At 32.0% G+C, this 11,180-nt stretch overlaps 1 long non-coding RNA gene across 1 annotated transcript; it reads right to left on the bottom strand.

The window, feature by feature from the left end:
- Positions 1-479: 479 nt before the first annotated feature.
- Positions 480-3,792, bottom strand: LOC133333460 (uncharacterized). Its single transcript, XR_009754452.1, has 3 exons — positions 3,704-3,792; positions 1,096-1,252; positions 480-1,026 (listed from the first exon to the last, which is right to left on the bottom strand). It is a non-coding gene; the product is annotated as an uncharacterized LOC133333460 (long non-coding RNA).
- Positions 3,793-11,180: the final 7,388 nt, after the last annotated feature.

Below are 11,180 nucleotides of genomic sequence, written 5' to 3'. Positions count from 1 at the left end.
AAATATTTATCAATTTAATGAAATAATGTCATCATATTGAAGAAAAAGTTCATTTAATTGATGTATTATTTCTTCCTTTCGATGAAAAAATATACTCAAATTCATGTTCTATTATCTCTATATAATGAATATTCTGCATCATTCCAATAAAAGGTATTCATCAAACTTACGTAATTTATTCATTAAAATTACATAACTTCAATGAATAAACTGCATCAAACTAATGTATAATTTACATTTAATCAATGAAGCCCTAACATCGAACTGAATTTTGTTTTCCGCTTTAGAAACGCCGTTCTAAATTTTACAAAATTCAATATAAATACAAATATTTTAGGCATTTAGGAAATATTTTTTATTAAAAAACTTAAAAAATAATTCATTACGGGTTTTACAATGAATATAGATTTCAATATTTCCTTAGAATAATGAATTAATAAATAAATGTGATACAATTTAAAAATGTACATAAGCGTTTGAATTATATTCAAATACAAAATTAAATATTAAATGTAGATAATTTATATATAAATCAGTTCTCGGTATAATTTAAATCGCTTAAAATATTTAGTATTTTTGAAAAATTTTTTGTGTGAGCTGATTTCATGTCATAGAAGTACTCTTGAACAAAGATCCAGAACTGATTGGATGCTCCGGGAAATTCTAAATTAAATAAGAAAAAGCTTTTGAAGCAAGTATCTAGTGCTCGCTGGAAATCTACAAAATGTAGCAATGCATGGTCTAAATAAACATAGAAATTGTAGTCATTATCTTCTAAATTGTCATCTCCAACAACAAAAATAAAAGGTTGAATATTCTCATTTCTCTTTTCTAAGAAATTTAAGTGGTTGTCTACTTCTTGGATACTTCGTGCGAGGAATATTGACGATTCTTGGGAGTCTTTTATGGTGTATTTCCCATACGTTTTCTTTCCATCTTTATCTTTACGGAGGTATTTTGATGTTGGATATAAGTAGCCGTGTAGACACCAAGTCAAGCGCATCATAAATAAAGACATGTTTGAAGCTACAAAATTAAATAAAAATATTAGTTATTTAATGATATGCATCTAATGAAAATTGATTCGTAACAAACCTGCGTCTGATGGATCAATTCTATCGAAAACTGATTTAATTCCAGCATCTTTAATGTATTTTTCCTTCTTAATCACATTATACACCGTAATAAGTTTAGTTTCCCATTCGAATATTGGTGTGTAGTCTTTATGCAGCACTCCGAAGTCCATGTTAATCTAAACGGAATATCAACACACACATGTATTTTTTCCTGTATGGGTTTTTATGGCTGTTGTTGGATGTCCAATAAGATTTTTGATATTGACCGCAAAGGCTCCCTCTACTTTGTTGACGTGTATCTCAAAAGCTCTATAATGGCTACAATAAACAACGTCTTTAAATCGTTCACCAAATATATAAATATGGTTATCCAAACAAAATACATTTATAATTCTATAAACATTATAGTCAATTTCGCATTCAGCAACGAAAAGATCCTTTTTGTATACAATGTTTTGTAATATAACCTTATTATAAAAATATAACTGTCTTTTAGGTATTTTAAGTTGAGCACATATATCATCATTTAATTCACACACGGTTAAATCTTTTTGTAAAACAACAAGATTATTGCTTGTAGACGAGTTTACCAAAAAGTTTGAAAAAGTGAACTGATATTTTTTCTCTAATGAAAAACATATGTTTTTTCGTGAAGTTATAGCATGTGTGTACAACTTAAAACTGCGGTGTTTAGACTCAAATTGGAAACTCAGAACTTCCGCACAGGTCCGCATTTTCTTATTATTTCCGGATAGTGAACTAACAAATGATATTTTGGTTTCAAATTAGTTTTAAAAAGCCTAATGAAATCTTTATTATGTTTTTCAATTAGATTTTCTAAAGAACTTATAGAAAACTCCGTAACCGAAAATTTGAGAATTTTTTCTACAATTTTGTATAAGTGTTAAAATAAATATCCACACCTCATCATCGTCTGGAATCATATCACCAACAATTAATGGAAAATATAATAAAAACGTCATCATTTCCTTTGCTGACATTTTTAAATGGCGATTTTTGAGATGAGTTATAGTAATTTTGGGCGAAATATTTCCTATTTCAAGTTCCCCGTAATCGAACTTTTGTTTTCGAGCATTAAGGGTTTTCAAAGAGAAATATTTCTTGGTATTTGTGAAATAAAGTATGGCAAAAGACAAATCATAATGACAAATTCCTTCGAAAACGTCGTGCATTGCATCTACGCTCAAGTTGTCAACAACATGGAAAGACGGAATTTTGTTAAATACACATTCGCTTACGATGCCAGTCTTAGATGGATCCCCGGTATTTACGTCAAGCCTATAATTTGCATATGTCCTCTTAAGACTTGGAATAGCGGACGTTGTTACGTTACTCATATTTTTGTCAATTCTGCATAATCGGCAAAATGTACCACTAAATGATTTTCTGTAGCCTAATATGGTGTTAAGACCTAAATTATCACCAATAATTAAACAAGGCAAAAAGTGAGGATTATACACTTTACCGTTGTTTAAATCGATTTCAATGCCTGCCACTTCTAGATCTATTAACTGGTTAACAAGTGGTAACAAACACTTGTCGATTCCATGTACTTGCAAGTCACTACTTTTAATTGATGCCGCTAAAAATATATGGTCCAATTTGGTATCTTCATTTGGTAAAACAGGAAAAGAGAAGTAAAAGTTTGTTACGGTATGAGTTGTGGAATGTGCACCCAAAGGATTGTTTAATTCTATATCGTCGGAATATAGAAAGTAAGGAATTACAAGTTGGTTGGGATACATAGCGGCCTTCTTTTTCCACATATCTCCTTGCACGATGTTGGTAAATTGCGAAGATTTGTTTAAAGATTCCATATGATCAATCATTTTTAACAATAAGTTATCTTTTTGAAGAATTTTTTTGAAAGAATGTCTTAGGGAAAGCGTTGCCATTGTGGTCTCTTTTTCAGCGAAAGTTAAATTGCCTTTTTTGTGAATGAGCTCGCCGCTTTTGTCAATGACAGAAATGTTTAAATCTTCACACAAATCTCTTTTTTTAAGTTCTTTAGTTAATAAGTACTCAGATTTTATTGAATTCAAAACTTCATTGCAACAACGAATAGTTTTAAATAATTCCTGCTTTGAATCCAAATCTAATTTGCCAGCAAATTTTTTGAAAACGTCTAGAAGTGGTAAAATTACAAGATTGTATTGAGAAGTCTGAATATTTTCAGCGTCCTTTCGACTTAAGTTATTTATGGAATACAAACCAGTCTGAAACTTTAAATTATTTTCAAAAAGATTTTCTATTACTGGTACTTCATCGAATGTTCCAGAATCAGAAGTCTCTTCACAGTGGCTCTCGATGCATACCTCTTTAGGTACATATTTTTTGTGTAGTATATTTTTTTCCAAATTCCTAAAATCACTTTGACTTGGTAATTTTTTCGTGGAGCCGCAATGTTTTTCCACAAATATTTCTCTGTGAACTGAACTTTTGTAAGATGCCTTTTAAAGGAACTTTTAGTTGTGAATGCGCTGTTACATATCGTACACCTGAATGTATCACTATTTTGGAAACCATGAAATGTTTGCAAATGCCACAAATATTTTTCTATATTACTAAAATTTTTAGAACATATAAAACACTCCATTTTAACTTACAACACTTCTATTAGCTCCAATGCACAAAAATATTACAAACACTTTTATCAACGTCTGATCACAATAAATGTCACTTTACAAATGAATTTTTCTTATTATTCAAGCACTGTTTCGCACGCTGCAGACATAACGGGATTTTCTCAATTGGCATGCCAGAGATGTGACTTTGCATTTTATGCTAGAGTTTCTTTCGTTTATCTGAAAACTACCAAAAATAGTTTTAATACAGCAATAAAATGTTATTGAAGTTTAACCCCGCAAACGGTAGAAAAATTAATAAACTAAAGGATGATATAAAAGACATGTAATAAATTAAAAATCTTAAAACCAATTCTTATTCAAGATTATGTTGTTTAAAGGTAATAACTCCCATGCCTGAATAAGTATACTACAAAAGCAATGTTTTTGTGTGTGCGTGTTTTCGAAATAAACGCACAAACATCAGGGGGTGGAAAAATTAAAACTAAAAACATTTAATGATAGCTTTCTTCAATTTGATAACTAATTTCATTATGATGATTATGACATGATGACCACAAATTGATGAAAGTTTCTTCATTTACTTGATGACGGTGTTTTTCAGCCGAAAACATAAAACATCAAATTGAGCACCGATTTCATAAAAACAATGTTTTTTCTACACCAATTTGATGAAGATTTTTTGATAATTTTTTTTCATTACCTTGATGATGAACTTTTCTTTCAGTGTAACTAAAAATTATTAATATTATCAATATCAATATTGATCTGCGTTTTATAATATCCAAATATAAAGGTAGCTCCACTATTAGATATTATGTTCAAGGTCTTATCATAACATGAGCTCCAAGCCTCAATTAATTTGTCAATCCTTATGGTGGAGAGTATTAAAAGTTCGGCCGGGCCGAACTTAAGATCTTTTTTACTTGTTTATATAATAACTTGATTTTTATGTGTTAATGAACAATTTAAAGCAATCACTTTACACTCTTTTTAAGCTGGCGCACTAGTAAAATGTTTATCACCTTGTCATTTTTTGTCGTGACAGTGATATTGAACAAAGGACAGTAATTTACTATTTGTTTTTATACCCTTCACCACACTTTAGTACATGGTATTATGTCTATGTGCATATGTTTGTAACAGGCAAAAGGTAACGAGATAGACACATGGTTCCTTTTATGAATATGCATAGAATCACTTTTTAAGTCGATTTATGCATGTCCGACCATGTTAAATTGTAAACAAAGTACAGGTCGCATTTATGATCCAAATCGGATGAAATTTGGCACATGTCACTTATTTGGTCCAAGGACGAACCCTATTGAAACAGGGAAAAAATCGGTTCAGATTTAGATATAGCTCTCATATATATTTTCGTCCGATTTAATGTAAATGGTGTACCAAAGGCCCATATATATCCTTCGATTTGCACGAAATTTGGCACAGAGTACTGAATTAGATTCAGAATGATGTGTGCCAAGTTTCGAGAAAATCGGTTCAGATTTAGATATAGCTCCCATATATATTTTCGTCCGATTTAAGGTTAATGGGGCACCAAAGTCCCTATATATATATTTCGATTTGCACGAAATTTGGCACAGAGTACTGAATTAGGTCCAAAATAATATGTGCCAAGTTTCGAGAAAATCGGTTCAGATTTAGATATAGTTCCCATATATAGTTTCGTCCGATTTGAGGTAAGTGGTGAACCAAAGTCTCTATATATCATTCGATTTGCACGAAATTTGGCATAGATTACTGAATTAGGTCCAGAATGATGTGTGCCAAGTTTCGAATAAATCGGTTCAGATTTAGATATAGCTCCCATATATAGTTTCGTCCGATTTAAGGTAAATGGTGCATCAAAGTCCCTATATGTCATTCGATTTGCTCGAAATTTGACATAGAGTACTGAATTACGTCCAGAATGATGTGTGCCAAGTTTCGATAAAATCGGTTCAGAGTTAGGTATAACTCCCATATATAGTTTTGCCCGATTTTATGTAAATGGTGCACCAAAGTCCCTATGTACCTTTCGATTTGCATGAAATTTGGCACAGCGTACTGAATTAAGTCTTGAATGATGTGTGCTAAGTTTCGAGAAAATCGATTCAGATTTAGATATAACTCCCATATATAGTTTTGTTCGATTTTATGTAAATGGTGCACCAAAGTCCCTATATATCCTTCGATTTGCACGAAATGTGGATTTATAAGTAAATGAAGAACTCAAGATGTGACCGAATGCAAAAAACATATTGAAATAAGTGTAACCTAACATGTGACAAGTTTCGATGAAATCGGTTTAGATTTCGATATTTTGATTTAAATTTATTTACATAATTTTGTCCCATTGTAATAAGCAACTCTATATCTGACCAAAATTTAGTATATGTTGCAGAATGACATGTTTAATTTCATGTTAATGGTCCTTCAAAAATGCGACGTCTTTTAGGATACCATCTAATGAATATACCCAAATTTGTGAATGGTATCATATAGTCGGCCCCGACCGACTTTACTACTTTCCTTACTGGTTTCTTCCGACTTTATGTACATTTTGCACAAAAGACCCAAAGTTTTTCCGATTGCCACACAATTTTGTACAATGAACTGAAGTTAATATAACCTAGCGTTTGGAAATTTTGAAATCGGTTCAGTTTTGGATGGAGCTCTTATATATATTTTCTCCCTATTTTAAGTACATACAGTACCTTTGTATGGGGGCTACCAGTAAACGTGGACCTACATACATAAAATTTTGCATGGACATTTTGTACTCAAAAAGAACACTCTGTGCCAAATTACGGCCAATTTGGTTGTAAAATGTGTCTAATAGACAAAAAATTCCTAAAATCGGGAGATATGGTTATATGGGGGCTATATCAAAACTTGGACCCAGGGACCCCATGTTGGATTTCTGTATTTGCTTTGACATTAGAAACATGTGTGCAAAATTTTGGCCGCTTATGTCAAGTGGTTCTGCAGTTAATGAGTTTATACCCATTTTTTGGGTAAATACTCAAAATAGGGGTACCTTTGTATGGGGGCTACCAGTAAACGTGGACCTACATACATAAAATTTTGCATGGACATTTTGTACTCAAAAAGAACACTCTGTGCCAAATTACAGCCAATTTGGTTGTAAAATGTGTCTAATAGACAAAAAATACCTTAAATCGGGAGATATGGTTATATGGGGGCTATATCAAAACTTGGACCCAGGGACCGCATGTTGGATTTTTATATTTGCTTTGACATTAGCAACATGTGTGCAAAATTTTGGCCGCCTATGTCAAGTGGTTCTGCAGTTAATGAGTTTATACCCAATTTTTGGGTAAAAACTCGGGTATTTACCCAAGTTTTTACCCACGTCTTTAAAGTATCGTAAAACTATCCATTCTAAATCGATTTGATACAGAAACCCGGAAATAGGGTGTAAGATGTTGTATTACCGATTGAATGTAGTAAATACCCAAATAAATACCCGCAAATGGGTATTTACCCGGTATTTACCCACCCCTTGGGTATTTACCGGGTAAATACCCGGTAAATACCATCTCTATACATACTACAATTAGTATATCTTAACCTGTGACAAGCTTCGATGAAATCGGTTTACATTTAGATATAACTTTTATATATGTTTTCTTCCGATTTTTAGTAAATGGTGTACCAAACTACTCATATTTATCCAATCAGACACTCGGATTGATATTTGCTTTGTTTTACATAATGTTGTCCCTTTATAAAAAGAAGACCATTTTCATATTAATGGTCCTTCTAAAATGCGACTTCGTTTAGGATTCATCTATTGAATATACCCAAAGTGGTGAAGGGTATCATATAGTCGGCCCCATCCGACTTTACTAATTTCCTTACTGTTTTTTTTTATTTTGCTTAATTTCGCATTCTTAAAATTAATTCAGTTAACATGAACGCACATCATATGTACATACGTATTTCGAGCAGCGTTGTATATATTGACATTTCATGGAAAAATATAAAACCATTTACCGACTGTTCGTCCCAGAGCGTTTTCAGAACAAAAAACAAAATGACATATTGAAAAGAGCTTAACAAGGACAAGAAATCTGTAAAAGGGGAACATGAAAAAACGAATCAGCTCTTCGCGGGAAATATTTAAGAATCAATTCTCCGTTTCTATTTATTTCAATCAAATTTATCTTTCACATATTTCTGAGAACAATCTACACAACATGTTTGAAACTATGTTCACATTATGTATACTATTTTTCTTTTTTCATTTGCATTAAAATCCATTATTTGATATCAACAATGCAACAAAATAATATTTGATATCAACAATGCAACAAAATATATTTTTTGCCTGATATTACGAAAACTAAGCTTGAATCCTGCAATTTTGTATGTAGGTCAGTAGGCGGGGGACAGGGCTTTTATATATTGTTAGTTTTTGTACCATTTTGGGAAGGTTAAAACTTGAAATCTGGAATTTTGTGTCGTTTACGAATCATCATAAATTTACAAAAGGTAGGGAAAACCAAATTTCGGTCCGCCCCACTATATAATACCCTGCACCATAGAGGTCATAAAATTTTAATTGTAAGTTATTGTAATTTATATTTATATATAACAATTGTTTGTATGTGCACAATACCCTGTCGGCCGGAAAGGCATAGTGACTGTCGTGGACCCTGTGTACTATAAGTCGATTGGACTGATTTGTGGACATTGGTGTACTATTTACATAAAATCAGGTAAAGTCATACATAATCTGGGCCTATTTAAGGGGAACGCCCACTCATTTACGGGTTAAAAAACTTTTTGTTTTTCATTCGAAACAACACTAATTCAAATAAAAATGTCTCTTTCAAATTTCACGAAACCTCAAAATGTAATAATTTTAATATGATATTGTGTACAGCGAATTTTCCAAAATTCCCTATCCCATGTGATGTTCACAAAAATTATGTTGTTGGACTATTTCATCTCCTAAATATCATCTGATCATCTACGAAAATTATAATCGTTCCTGACCATAACCGGAACTTCGTTTTAATCGATCAGAGAAAAATATATGCCCTCTAGGCAATGGTAATCAGAATACTTAGATCTCTGTAAGTATTTACGTATATCTCCCATATCCGAGTAAATGAATATTCTATTTGCATCAATTTCAAAGTCAATGACTCTTCTAGTATATGTTTTCATCTTCTGGGTTCTATATATTTTAGAAATAAATATATTCGCAATAGAATATAAATTTTTGTAAATCTTCACACAAAAGTCACTAAAAATTGGCCAATCTTAAACAAATCCCTTATGTTTATTCTATGGCCAGATCCCTCTCCCTGTATAAAATTTCGTGACATTCGGAGAACTGGTATATGAAGAGCCCCAAATCAGTCAGTACTGTAGCCACAAAAAATATATAAAGCTCCTTCTCAATGAACTGCAAAACGCCATAACTTAATAAAAAAAAACCTATGGAGAATTTATCCTTTTGGGTTCCCACATCGACGAGAATCATGACATATTTTGTAGTGTATTTGACCCATTTGTATTTGTTACCCCTAAATATTATTCGCAATATAAATGCTTTTAATTTTTTCTGTTTGCACTCATAGCCCTGTTATACATTTTATATGTCCGTTATTCTTCATAAGTACATATCGAGATGATTTGAACAAAAACTAATATTAATTTAGCAAGTTATGATGAATTTGACCATGTCCATTTCAAGTTTCACTTTAAGCATCTAAGCCATCTGCTTTCTACTTAAAAGATATCCATAATGCAATCTATTGCATTTCAATTGATACTCAAAACTTATATTTTATTTTTTAATAGATAAATAATAACTTTGCAACTCTCAACGATGCTGTTGGCCACAAAACAATTGCCAACAAATAAAAACCGAGATTGTTTGGATTTACCAAATTGGTCCTTTTTTATGTTTGTTGCTATTGTTTAGAAAAATATAAATTATTTTGGGGAGTACCGAAAAGCACTTGGATGTAGTTTTTTTTATTTTTGGGGAATTCTATTCTATTCTTTGGTAGTAAACGTTATGGGATGAAAGGGAGAGAATGTTCGCAATTTTAGTTGTTATTATTTTTGCAATATTGTATTGAGAGTATTAGTTTGTCCTTTTAAATCGCTTTTGCATGTAAGACATACTTTACTCACAATACGTCAATAAGTAGAGATGGCAAGTGTTCCGAAGTATAAAAAAAAAATATTTTGACATTTCTAATAAGTGAATAGATTTTTGTTTTTGCATTCGTCAATTTTAAATTAAAGTTGTTACTAACCTAACCTCTAAAGGTTCGTACCCCATGTTATAATATAAAAAATTCAATTTCAAAAATGGTCAAAATTGAACAAAAGGCATTTATTTAAATTATAATTTAATTGCGTTTAAAGATGTGTAAAATTCTTATTTTGAAAATACTTTACCAAAATACGACGAAATTAACTGTGTGAAGTACATAGATATTTGAACTAAATTAAAACAACCCATACACATACTGTTTAAGTTTGATACATTGGCCTACAACTTCCTGAGCCCAGTCGATCACGGATGCTGATTGACAGCTCGGGTATTACCTCTGCACGTTCCCTCTGCGAACACCGCAGAGCGTATATACCAACGAGCGACGTTTGTTATTGGTTTGCTCCCCTTGCTTGACACTCTCTCACAGGAATATGTGTATGTAGTTGTAGCTGAACATAACAAAGATCATTAAGATCCCAACGGTAATTTATTTGTTGTTATAAGAAAAGAAGTACATCACCAATAAAACCGAGATATTTAGAATATTTAAACTAATAATCGTTGTGTTTTTTTTCTTGTACTCTCTTTCCTTCTATTTACACCAACACGCGCGATTCACCATTAAAATTTTGGGAGCTTTGGTTGTCGATCGCTTCTCCCCGCTCCCATGAGTTAATTATTTGCACACCCGTGATGTAGTAGTGCATCACGGCGAGGAATAGAGAAAGTCCCTCGCCTAAACACATACCATTCGCAAATTTATGAATAATTGAATGTCAATCATTTGTATGAAATCTGTGGCATTCACCATTTGGTATGCTGCAGCACTGTACGCTATTCAAAATTTTTTATCGACACAAAATCCAATAGACGTTATTTTAGGTTCCATTGGGTATGTTTTGCTCTACTTCTTCCAAATCGAACAAACTTTAGTTATTTGGTACACCATGTGGTATGTACATGAGAGCTATATCCAAATCTTCAGTACTCTGTGCAAATGTTTGTCTAAATCGGACAGACATTGACAGTATTTCATTTACATATATATGGGAGTTATATATAAATCGGAACCGACTCCAAGAAAACCTCACATACATTAATCAGGACGTAATTCAGTACTCTGTGAAAAATTTTGTCTAAATCGGACAAATATTGGCAGTATGGTGCTCCATTTACAAAAAATCGGATGAAACATTATATGAGAGCTATATCTAAATCTGAATAGATTCCAAC

This window comes from Musca vetustissima, unplaced genomic scaffold, assembly GCF_032173495.1.
Source record: "Musca vetustissima isolate MV318-11 ecotype Yass unplaced genomic scaffold, APGP_CSIRO_Mvet_v1 utg162990, whole genome shotgun sequence".
In the NCBI taxonomy this organism is placed as follows: domain Eukaryota; kingdom Metazoa; phylum Arthropoda; class Insecta; order Diptera; family Muscidae; genus Musca; species Musca vetustissima.
Note: the sequence above shows the minus strand (reverse complement) of the source record. Positions and strands in the feature narration are given on the sequence as shown.